This window comes from Mastomys coucha, unplaced genomic scaffold (assembly GCF_008632895.1).
Source record: "Mastomys coucha isolate ucsf_1 unplaced genomic scaffold, UCSF_Mcou_1 pScaffold1, whole genome shotgun sequence".
Classification (NCBI taxonomy): domain Eukaryota; kingdom Metazoa; phylum Chordata; class Mammalia; order Rodentia; family Muridae; genus Mastomys; species Mastomys coucha.
In genome coordinates this window covers 33847376-33858871 of record NW_022196891.1, presented here as the reverse complement: position 1 = coordinate 33858871, position 11496 = coordinate 33847376, and the positions used below count along the sequence as shown (strand labels likewise).

Here is an 11496-nt window from a genome sequence, read left to right as displayed (position 1 = left end):
TTTTTTCAAAATTCTAGGGCAAGTGGCGTAACCAGAATTCAGACTTACAACTTCAACACCCTCAAAGCAAGTGCCTAATTTTTTTTTATTATACTCTAAAATATCCAATAGCATTACAAACTTGATATATTTGATGTCATTTGATATAACTTAGCAACTATGTTTTATTTCTATCCCACAGAGATACAATACTAAAATATACCTCAGCCTCCTTTAGAGGCCTAAAAGTCCTATGATTTTTTGTTTGTTTGCTTGTTTTGGTTTTTCGAGACAGGGTTTCTCTGTGTAGTCCTGGCTGTCCTGGAACTCACTCTGTAGACCAGGCTGGCCTTGAACTCAGAAATCCACCTGCCTCTGCCTCCCAAGTGCTGGGTTTAAGGGCATGTGCCACCACAGCCCTGCTAAGTCCTATGATTTTAATACTCTAGCACAGCAGTTCTCAACCTGAGAGTTGTGGTCCCTTCAGGAAAGTCAAATGACTCTTTAGGGGCTGCCTATGACCATCAGAAAACATAGATATTTATATTATGATTCATAACAGCAGAAAAATTACAATCATGAAGCAGCAACAAAAACAATTTATGGTTAGGGGTCACCACAACATGAGGAACTGTATTAAAGGGTCACAGCATTAATAAGGTTGAGACCCACTGACCTAGCAAAAAATAATTTATGAGTAATCCACCTCACTTTAAAAATTTTCCAGGGCTAGAGAACTAGCTCCTTAGCTTACCTCACAAGCATGAGAACCTGAGTTCAGTCCCTGGAACCCATATCAAAAAGCAGTGAATTGTGGTGTGGCAGACAGAGACAGGAGGCTCCCAAGGCTCACTGGCCAACTAGCCTGGCTTAAAGGGCAAGTCCCAGGTCCCAGGAAAAGACATGGCCTTTTGTATGCGTGTATTCCTCACGACGAGTTATTCCTCCAAACTGATCCAAAATAAGTCCTTCCTCCCTTGGATTTCTCATATCAGATTTATTGTCACAGCAATGACAAAAGGAATCGAAGGGACCTCTTAGAATGGTTGCAGCAGAATATAAGGTGGATGGCTATTCTAAGGAATGACACCCAAGGCTGTTCTCTGACCTCCAACCATATACACATGCACCTATACATACACAGTGATCACTACTTACCATACTATGAGTCAAAATAAATTCTACCATAGGCTTAGCAGTTTAGAACATATAAACACATGATCAGTACAAATGACAGAGACACCTGAAAAAGTACCTCTCAGAGGGAAAGCATTAAAGTGTGTCATTTTGCACTAACTTTTCTAACTTGTCAATGAAATCTTTCAACATCTATCAAGATGATCATATGGCTTGCATGTAAAATTGTCTCCAACAGGCTCGTGTACTTAAACACTTCGTCTGCAGTTAGCAGAGACCAACTGTTAATGAGGTTATGAAAACCTGAGGCCTTTAACTCCTGACTGGAAGAAGTAGATGCTGAGGCTCGGCTTCCAGGCCTAGCCTTTCTGTGTACTGATTCACAATGGTGTAAGCAAGCCGCCTCACATGCCTGCTGACACAGCACGAAGCTATTCCAGCCGCCATACCTTCTCCTCATGATTAGTTATTCCTCCAAACTGATCCAAAATAAGTCCTTCTTCCTTGGATTTCTCATATCAGATATATTGTCACAGCAATGACAAAATGGACCGAAGGGACCTCTTAGAATGGTCGCAGCAGTCACCACCACTCCGATGTTCATGTAAGGACTTAACAGAAACTGGTTTTCAGATCTCTTGAATCATACCCCAAATTTCCTTACATGGTTTGGCCCACTGACTCTTCCTTCCATTTCTTACCCCCAACAAAAACTGAACTCCAGCGCTCAGCTGCTTTGTGATAAGCCCTTTCGAAGTTATTTGAAGGGGAAATGACACAGATTTTTCTGGAGTCCCTGCCCTTCTTAAGCTCTTCCCATTACAAACTTCTGCAGGCTTTTCTCTTTCTTCAGTGCTCCACATGCAGCTGTCCTGGGTGAGTTCACATCAGCCACTTCACTGGTCTAGCTGATTGGCATGGTAAAAGAATTCACGATGTACTTGTTCATCTTGGGCAATCCATACATTGAGGAGGGATTTAGGCACTCTAGTTCCAAATACGAAAATGTGGGAGGTTAAGAATCTTGAAATCTTCAAATCTCTTGCCCACGTTTTACATCATTCCTGGTGGGAACAATCTACTCGTATGCAAGCTGAATTCATATCCATCACCATTAAAATTATACAAGAGGGGGGAAAAAAAGCTTCTGCCTTCACTTTCTCAACTAAAACTCAAAATCAAGGGAATGTACACAAAGTGTAAGTACCCCTTAGTCAGCCTTCATCCCAGAAGTAAGAAGCCTACTAACAATAAAGCAAAGTTAATGAATCCCAGGACAATGTTCTTCAGCCCTAAGCAGATGTCAGGAAAGCCTGATGCCCTCTATGTACAGTTTACATTCCTACTGGGAACTTGGGAGGTCTACATATAGTCTTGTAGGTGCTCCCAAAAGAGGGCATCTCCACTGAAAGGTGATTATTAAATATATATATAATGCAAGAGAGATCAAATATGAATTTAAGTGAGGCTGGACAGTGGTGGCACATGTCTTTAATCCCAGCACTTGGGAGGTAGAGACAAGAGGATTTCTAAGTTCAAGGCCAGCCTGGTCTACAGAGTGAGTTCCAGGACAGCCAGGGCTACACAGAGAAACCCTGTCTCGAAAAACAAAACAAACAAACAAACAAAAAAGAGGAATTAGAATTTAAGTGAGAAAAGAAATGTTAATTTAATCTTATTATCTTATTGTCATTTGATTTGTATTGAATTTTTTCATACAGTATACCTGACCATCCTTTCCCTTCATCTAATTCCTCCCAGATACTACACATCCACACCAACAGAACCCACAGAACCCATGTCTTTTCTTTCTCTAGCTCTTTCAAAAAATAGCTACAGAAACAAAACAAGAAACACAAAAACCAGAAACCAAAATACACAAGCAAAAGACTAAAAAGACAAAGAAAAAGAAAGAAAACAAGAAAAGCCCAAACAAAGCTATATGAGTCTACAAAAATACCATTGGGCTCATTTTGTGTTGGCCAGCTACTCCTGACCATGTAGCCTACCTTGAAGTGTGGGTAATATTCCCATTAGGGAGTATTCCACATTCTTCATTGGTGAAAATGAATTTTTTCTTTGCATGTGGGTATCAATTGCAGGTGGCTTCTTGGTTAAGGATGGGGGCCCACATCCACTTAACCTGGGCAGCCCTGGAACCTCTTCTGGCTTTGAGCTATGCAGGCCTTGAGCACGCTGCCAAGTCTCTGTGGGTTTATATGTGCATCCATCTTGTTTTGTCTAGAAGACACTGTTTCCTTGAAGTCATTTATCCCTTCTGGCTCTTACAGTCTCATACATATATCTTTAAAGAGCTTTCCTATGTGTTTCTAGATGGATGGCAATAACTAGCAAAGTGCATATTTAAAGAAAGAAAGAGCAATTTCCTTTCATTTCAAAGTAATCAACTACCAGACCCACCCTTCAACATACACCCTCTGGAACTATGCTGTTTGAGAACAAGCTGTGTTCAGAGCCCCTCACCTCTTCCTTTACCACTTCCCTTTGCTCCTTTTACAGAGAACGACCTACTTCCTGCCTCTTCCCAGTCTTACTGTGCTACATAGGAGGTGGCAGAGGGACAGCCTGAGATATGGTGTCCAGTGCATCGATTAATCAAGGCATGGCTTTGCCTCTCAATTGTGAATCTGGCGTGTTTTCAGTGTGGTGAAGAGTGTCTTAATGAACTCTGGCGGCTCAGCATTGCATCTAGGGTGGAAGGAGCATTTGCCAGGGTTCTACGTCTGAGGCTACATACTCAGCTTCTGAGAGGAAGAGCTTTCTTGTTCCCCCTCCCCACTGTCCCCAGCATGTTCTCAGCCCTTATTCTGGCCATACATTTACTCCTCCCTTGTGCATATTTACTTGAAATGAACTCAACAAGATGTAGTGGCTCCAAGTGTGCCAGCTGCTCTGAGAGGCCTCTTCAATGGACCCTTTGAAAGCACAGCACTTATCTTCCTTTGATGGCAATTTTTTTTCCTCCAATCTTGGCTCATCTAGCAAATCTGATATTTATTCACAAACACATGAGCTAATTGGAGGAGAAAACATCTATTCTCTTCTTCTAAAAAGGCACAACTGAAATAAAGTTTTACATTCCTCATCTATTAATTGCCAAAAACTAACAAATTGTGGAAAAAGCTATGAGACATGCTTGTATTTTTGTTTTGATTCAACTTACACCAACAACAGCTTCCTCTACCCCAAGATTTTTACTACTACTTTCTGAAGTAGTGTCATTTTCATAAGTCCAAGCAGATTACCCCAACTCCACCAAGCATTTCCTGGATCCCACAGGCCACTCCAGTCATGGAAGCAGGTAGCCTAACTGCAGATTGTCACTTCTCCCTCCCCTCTTCCAAATTCAACCCCTCAGTCTCATCCCCTATCTCTCTGCAGCCAGCCACCTGTCATGGCTTCTCCTTCCTCTCTTCCCCCATTCCAGTGGATCACACAGATCTTTTTCCCCAACCTTCCTCCACATTTCTCCTGTTACCCCAGCCTCTAACTCTGGCAGTCATTCTCTGGGAAACCACCTGCCAAGCCTTCCAGAGAGATAAGTAGGCCAGCAAAGCAGGTAGGCAATCTGCAGATCTTCACGCTCCCTCTTCTCCACATTCACTCCTCCGTCTCATCCCCAGCTCGAAAGCAGACTATCTGTTCTGGCCCCTGCTCACTTCTTCTGCCTCCATTACCAGGGGACTAAGCAGATCTCTAGATCTTGGTGTTCCCCTTAGAATCCCTGTCACAGACCATCCTTAATCCTACATCTTAGTTCCTAATACCTAGAAACACATCTTATTTGGAACCCTGAGTAGCCACACCTGTCAGGGCCCCAGAATTTCCTACAGGAAATACAAAGCCACCACACTCTCCTAAGAATCAAAGAAGGCAATAGAAACCAAGGAACAAACACCCAACCAACAAAGACCAGACCAGATATCAGCACCTAAAATCATAGGCTTCCCAAACCCAGATGCCTAGATATCAGCATAAATGCAGGATCAACAACAGCAGGACAGTATGTCCCCACGAGAGTCCAGCAACCCCAACTGCAGCAGCCCCAGCATAGCTGAAACACAAGGAAAGGACTTTAAAGGCCGTTTTAAGTATAATAAAGGTCCTTAAAGAAGAAATTAATAAACCCCTTTAAAAGGGGGGTGGGGGAATCTGGAAATTAAAAATGTAAAACTCAAACTGGAACCTTAGAGGCAAGCTTCACCAACATAGTACAAGAGATGGAAGAGAGATCCCAGGCACTGAAGACACAATAGAAAAAATGGATACACTGGTTTAAACAAAAATGTTAAATCTAAAATTTCCCTGGCACAAAACATCCAGAAAATCTGGAACACTATGAAAACATGTAATCTAAGAGCAATAGGTATAGAAGAAGGAGAAGAAACCCAGGTCAAAATCATAGAAAATAGTTTCAACAAAATCATAGAGGACAAATTCCCTAAAGAAGGAGATGCCTATCAATATACAAGAAGCATATGGAATACCAAATAGACTGGACCAAAAAGGAAAGCTCCCCCTGTATAACCAAAATACTAAATGCACAGAACAGAGAAAGAATAGTTATTAAAAGCTACAAGGGAAAAAGCCAAGTAACACAAAAAGGTAGACGTATTAGAATAACACCTGATTTCACAACAGAGATTCTAAAGGACCTAGACAGAAGTTCTACAGACTCTAAGAGACCATAGATGCCAGCCCAGACTACTATACCCAGCAAAATTTTCAGTCACAATAGATGGGAAAAATAAGACATTCCATGATAAAAAAAAAAAACAAACAAACAAACGTAAGCAACATCTATCTCAAGTTAATCTACAGAAGTCACTAAAAGGAGAACTCCAACCTAAAGAGGTTAACTGCACCCACATGCAAAAAAAAAACAAAAACAAAACACAAGAAATAAATAATCCCAGAACAGCAACAACAACAACAAAGTAACAGGAATCAACAACAACAACAACAAAGTAACAGAAATCAACAACAACAAAGTAACAGGAATCAACAACAACAACAACAAATAACAGGAATCAACAACAACAACAAAGTAACAGGAAGCAACAACCTTTGGTCATTTGTATCTCTCAACATATATCTCTTAATTCCCCAATAATAGTAACATACTAAAAGAATGGATGCAAAAGCAGGATCCATCCTTCTACTGTATCAAAGAAATACAACTTAATGTCAAAAAAAAAAATGCTACCTAGGGGTAAAAGGATAGAAAATATATTTCAAGCAAATGGACCTAAAAAGCAAGCCAGAGTAGCTATTTTAATACCTAACAAAATAGACACTAAACCAAAATCAATCAGAAGAGATAGAAAAAAAACTATCTACTCAAAAGGAAAAATCCGCCAAGAGGGCATTACAATGTTTCACAAAAGAAACACTATTACAGATCAAATCATATATTGACCCTCACACACTGATGGTGGCAGATTTCAACACCTGACTCTTGCCAATAGAGAGGCCACCCAGATAAACACCAAACAGCAAAATGCTGATACTAACTGATGCTATGAACCAAAGCGACCTAACAGACACTTACAGAACAGTTCACCCTAAAACAAAAGAAAATAACTTCTCAGCGCCTCATGGAACTTTCTACAAAACTAACCACAAGCTTCATCTTAAATGGAAAAAAAAAGGCCAAGCAATTCCACTAAAACTAGGAACAAGACAAAGTTTTTCACACTCTGCAAACCTATTCAATATAGTACTTGAAGTTTTAGCTAGAGCAATAAAAACAACTGACAGAGATCAAGGGGAGACACATTTGGAAGGAAGAGGTTGAAGTATCTTTATTTGCAGATATGATAGTATATACAAGCAGTCCTAAAAATAATAGCAGGAAACTCCTACAATGGATAAACACTTTCATCAAAGTAGCTAAATGTAAAATTAACTCAAAAAAATCAATAGCCTTCCAATATACAAATGAGGAGTGGACTGAGGAAAAAAATCAGGGAACAGTACATCTCACAATAGCCTCAGATAATATAAAATATCTTGGGGTAACTCTAACAAAGGAAATGAAAGCCCTGTCTTTCAAAAGTGTTAAGATGCTTTCTGCTCCTAGCTGTCGAAATGGGCAAGTTCATGAAACCCGGGAAAGTGGTGCTGGTTCTGGCTGGACGCTACTCTGGGCGCAAAGCCGTCATCGTGAAGAACATTGACGATGGCACCTCGGACCGCCCTTACAGCCATGCCCTGGTGGCTGGAATTGACCGCTATCCCCGCAAAGTGACAGCTGCCATGGGCAAGAAGAAAATCGCCAGGCGATCCAAGATCAAGTCCTTTGTGAAAGTTTATAACTACAACCACCTCATGCCCACAAGGTACTCTCTGGATATCCCCTTGGACAAGACTGTTGTCAATAAGGATGTGTTCAGGGACCCAGCTTTGAAACGCAAGGCCAGGCGGGAAGCCAAGGTCAAGTTTGAGGAGGGATACAAGACAGGGAAGAACAAATGGTTTTTCCAGAAGCTTCGCTTTTAGGTATATTTTGTTTTCGTCATTAAAAATTTAAAAAAAAAAGTGTTAAGATATTGAAGAAACTGAATATGATATCAGAAGGTAGAAAGTTCTACCATACTCAAGGATCAGTAGGATCAGCAAAGTAAAAATAGCCGTCTTCCCCCAAACAATCTATAGACTCAATTCGACCCCCATCAAAACTCCAACACAACTCTTCATGGATCTTAAAAAGACACATTTCACCTTTTCATATGAAAACAGAAAAACACAGGATAGCTAGAATGATCCTGAAGTTGTACTACAAAGCCATAGTAATTAAAACAGCATGGTACTGGCACAAAACCATATATACTGATCAATGGAATCAGATTTGAAAACCCAGGCATAAATCTACACACCTGAGGACACCTGCTTCTTTAGGAAGAAGCCAGAAATACATGCTGGATTGAATAATGGCATCTTCAACAGATGGTATTGACTAACTGGATGTTTATATGTAGAAGAGTGCAAATAGATCCACAACTTATCACCCTGCAAAAACCTCAAGTCTTAATGGATCAAAACCTCAGTATAAAGCCAGATAAATTGAACCTGATAAGAGAGACACTGGAGGAGTGGGGGATAACCTTGAACACATTGGCAAAGGAGGAGATTTCCTAACAGAACACTGATAGCACAGGCACTAAGATCAACAAATGAACCTCATGAAACTGAAAAGCTCCTGTAAGGCAAAGGACACTGTCATTCAGACAAAACCGTAGCCTACAGAATGGGAAAAGATTTTTTTTTTTAACACTACACATCCAATAGAGAGTATCTAAAATATAAAAGAAACTTTTTTTAAAAAAAAAAACTATATACTAAGAAAGTAAGTAACCCAATTTAAAAGTGGGGTGCAGATCTAAACAGAATTCTCAAAAGAAGAAACTCAAATGGTTGAGAAATAGAGAAATGTTCAACATCCTTAGCCATCAGGGGAATGCAAATCCAAACTACTTTGTGATTTCATCTTATACCCATCACAATGGCTAAGATCAATAACACAAGTAATAGCTCATGCTTACAAGGATGTAGAGTACAGGGAATACTCATCCATGTAATGGGATGGGAGTAACAATTTGTACATCCATTATGGAAATCAGTGTGACATTTCCTCAGAATTATAAGAATTAATCTACCTCAAGATCCAGATATACCATTCTTGGGGGCAGGGAAAGGACCCCTACCACATACACTTGCTCAACTATGTATATTACTACTGTATTCATGATTAGAAATAACTGGAATGTTAAAAACAAACTAGATGACCCTCAACCGATGAATGGATAAAAAGAATGTGGTACATTTACATAGTGCAATATTATTCAGTCATTAAAACAAAATGACATTTGCAAGTAAGTGGGTAGAACTAGGGAAAAACCATTCAGACTCAGAAAGGCAAATATGGTACGTATTCGCTTATATACAGATACTACCTGTTAGGTCAATGATAACTAAGCTGCAATCCGTAGAACCACAGAGGTCAGATACAAAGTAAGGGACTGGGGGGAGTGGTGCAGACAGACCTCTCTAGGAAAGGGAGATAGTTACGAATGGATGGGCACAGTGTAAACTGGAATGGGAAAACCAAGAGGAGACAGTGAGGGAAGGAATATGGGTGAGACAGCTAAAATTAGGGGCCATTTGAGGATAGTATGGAAACCTAGCAAGCATCCCAAGATATATACGTATATAAAGATGATCTAAATTAAATAGCCAGATAACTGTGGAGACAGAGCCACAAGTAGACATCTTTTGTAAAGCTTCCAGTATTGGGATTGGGTTACATCTAATTGAGTTGTTTACCAAACATTTCCCAAAGGTTACCTTATGGAAATCTCCAAACAATCCAAAGCTGCTGCCAAGACTGTAGGTTTCTCTCCACAAACTGACGGCAAGGCCCTTTGCCAAAGACAACTCATTGAACATAGAGAAGTCAAGCTGGTGCCTACCGAGAGCCTTCCCCGTAGGTGCTGGCATCTGTGATTCAGGAAGGCGTTCTTCACACTACTAGAGAAGGTAGGTAAACACCAACCCATCCACAAACATGTGCATTTACTAGGGTCTTCTCTGCTTTCTGGGCAGCTAGCCCAGCCTTTTCTGTCAGTGATAAAGACCACAAGTAGACAAATAGACCATCTGAGAAGTCCTTACAGAAATCTGAAGGTCTACTTGGTTATTAGTTATATCTTTTAACTTCATTTATTTATATGGGTGTTTTGTCTGCTTGTGTGTCTGTGCATCACACATGTACACTACCATGATGTCAGAAAAGGGCGATGGAGCCCCGGGAACTAAAGTCATGGATGGTTGTTAGCCACCATGTAGATGCTAGAAACTGAACCTGGGCCCTCTGGAAAAGTAGCCAGTGCTCCTAACTTCTGAGCCATCCCCACAGACACTAGAGGTCTAAAATTTTAAAGTGAAATTGTAAAAGAAACTTAGGTCCAAATGGATACTAACTGGTTAGTATGTGGGCAGAACATGCCTGTACTTAAAAGATAGGAAGTGTCCTCACTGAGGAAATAAAGGAAGTAAGCCAACCGAGCTGCATCAAGACAGTGGGGTTATGGGGATGACTGCTGTCGTAATTTCTATAGGCTATTTTTTAATTTAAATAATGGGACTCTATAAGCACCTGAACACAAAGACATGTCTATTTCTGAACTATCTGATGAACGGGTTTTGTGTTGCTGGAAAACTATCCTTGAAGATGAAGGCTAGGAAGAAATGACACCAACATGTCTCTACTTCCTATAACTTCCTTTGCTAGTCCAGGTTCAGGAATAACTGGGTAAAGGAAATGTGGCATGCATACCCAGTGGAGATATGGCTCTGTGGGGTAAGAATGCTTGCTGGAATGACGGCTTGAAGTCAGATCCCAGCATCCACATAAAAATCCTGGCATAGCTACACATAGCTTATAACGCCAGTGCTGGGGCTCAGGGGCGGCTTGATGGTTGCCACTCTATCTTTGTGTTCTGTGAAAGACCCTGTCTCAAAGGAATTAGGCAGAGTGATAAAGTACAGTTAGATGGCTGTCCTCCTAGTCTCCAGACGTGTCAAGGCCACCCCTCATACACCATTCATATATGATACCATTGACACACACAGAAGAGTTTCTGTCATTTCCAACAATGAGGATGAACCTGGAGGACATACTGGGTGCAATCAGCCAGGCATGGAAAGACCAAAGTCCCATACTTTATGAGCATGTGTAACCTGAGATAGGACCGCAGAGGCGGGTGTCTACTGGTCATTAGCAGAGGCTAGGTGGAATGGGGAGGGCATCCAGGAGGAAGGAGTAGCACGAGTTTAAGGTAATGACTACGTTAACTATCTATAATTTATCACAAGTTCTAGAACAGTTTCCTGTCTTGTACAAAGGCCCATGAGGTTCTCATGCCCTTTTTGGGATAACAGCCTTGTGGGTGCTGTGCCATTGGATTGGCATTCCTACTGATGATGCAAAAGCAATACTGTATAGAACTGGCTCCAAGATGGGTTAAGACCATGTGTACTTCACTGCTCAAGGTAAGCCAGGTGTACTTATGAATACCCTTCAAATTTATTACAACCAGAGTCTGAGTATAAATCTTGTGTGTGTGTGTGTGTGTGTGTGTGTGTGTGTGTGTGTGTGTGTGTGTGTGTGTGGTGTGTTTTCATCAGCAATAGGGAAAGTTCGCATAATTATTGCTAGAGAAGGCACTTGTACAGCTTTTCTGGTGAGAGATGAATGAACTGTTTATTTTTTTTATCTATACCTTGAATTACTGGCAGACAAACTGGTTGTTGGGACTTGGGTATTTGGTAAAAACTTCTTTTTTTCATTTTGTGTCA

At 40.8% G+C, this 11496-nt stretch overlaps 1 pseudogene; it reads left to right on the top strand.

Annotated features, from left to right (window-relative positions):
• The first annotated feature begins 7210 nt into the window (after positions 1-7210).
• On the top strand, positions 7211-7677 carry LOC116070326 (annotated as a pseudogene).
• Positions 7678-11496: the final 3819 nt, after the last annotated feature.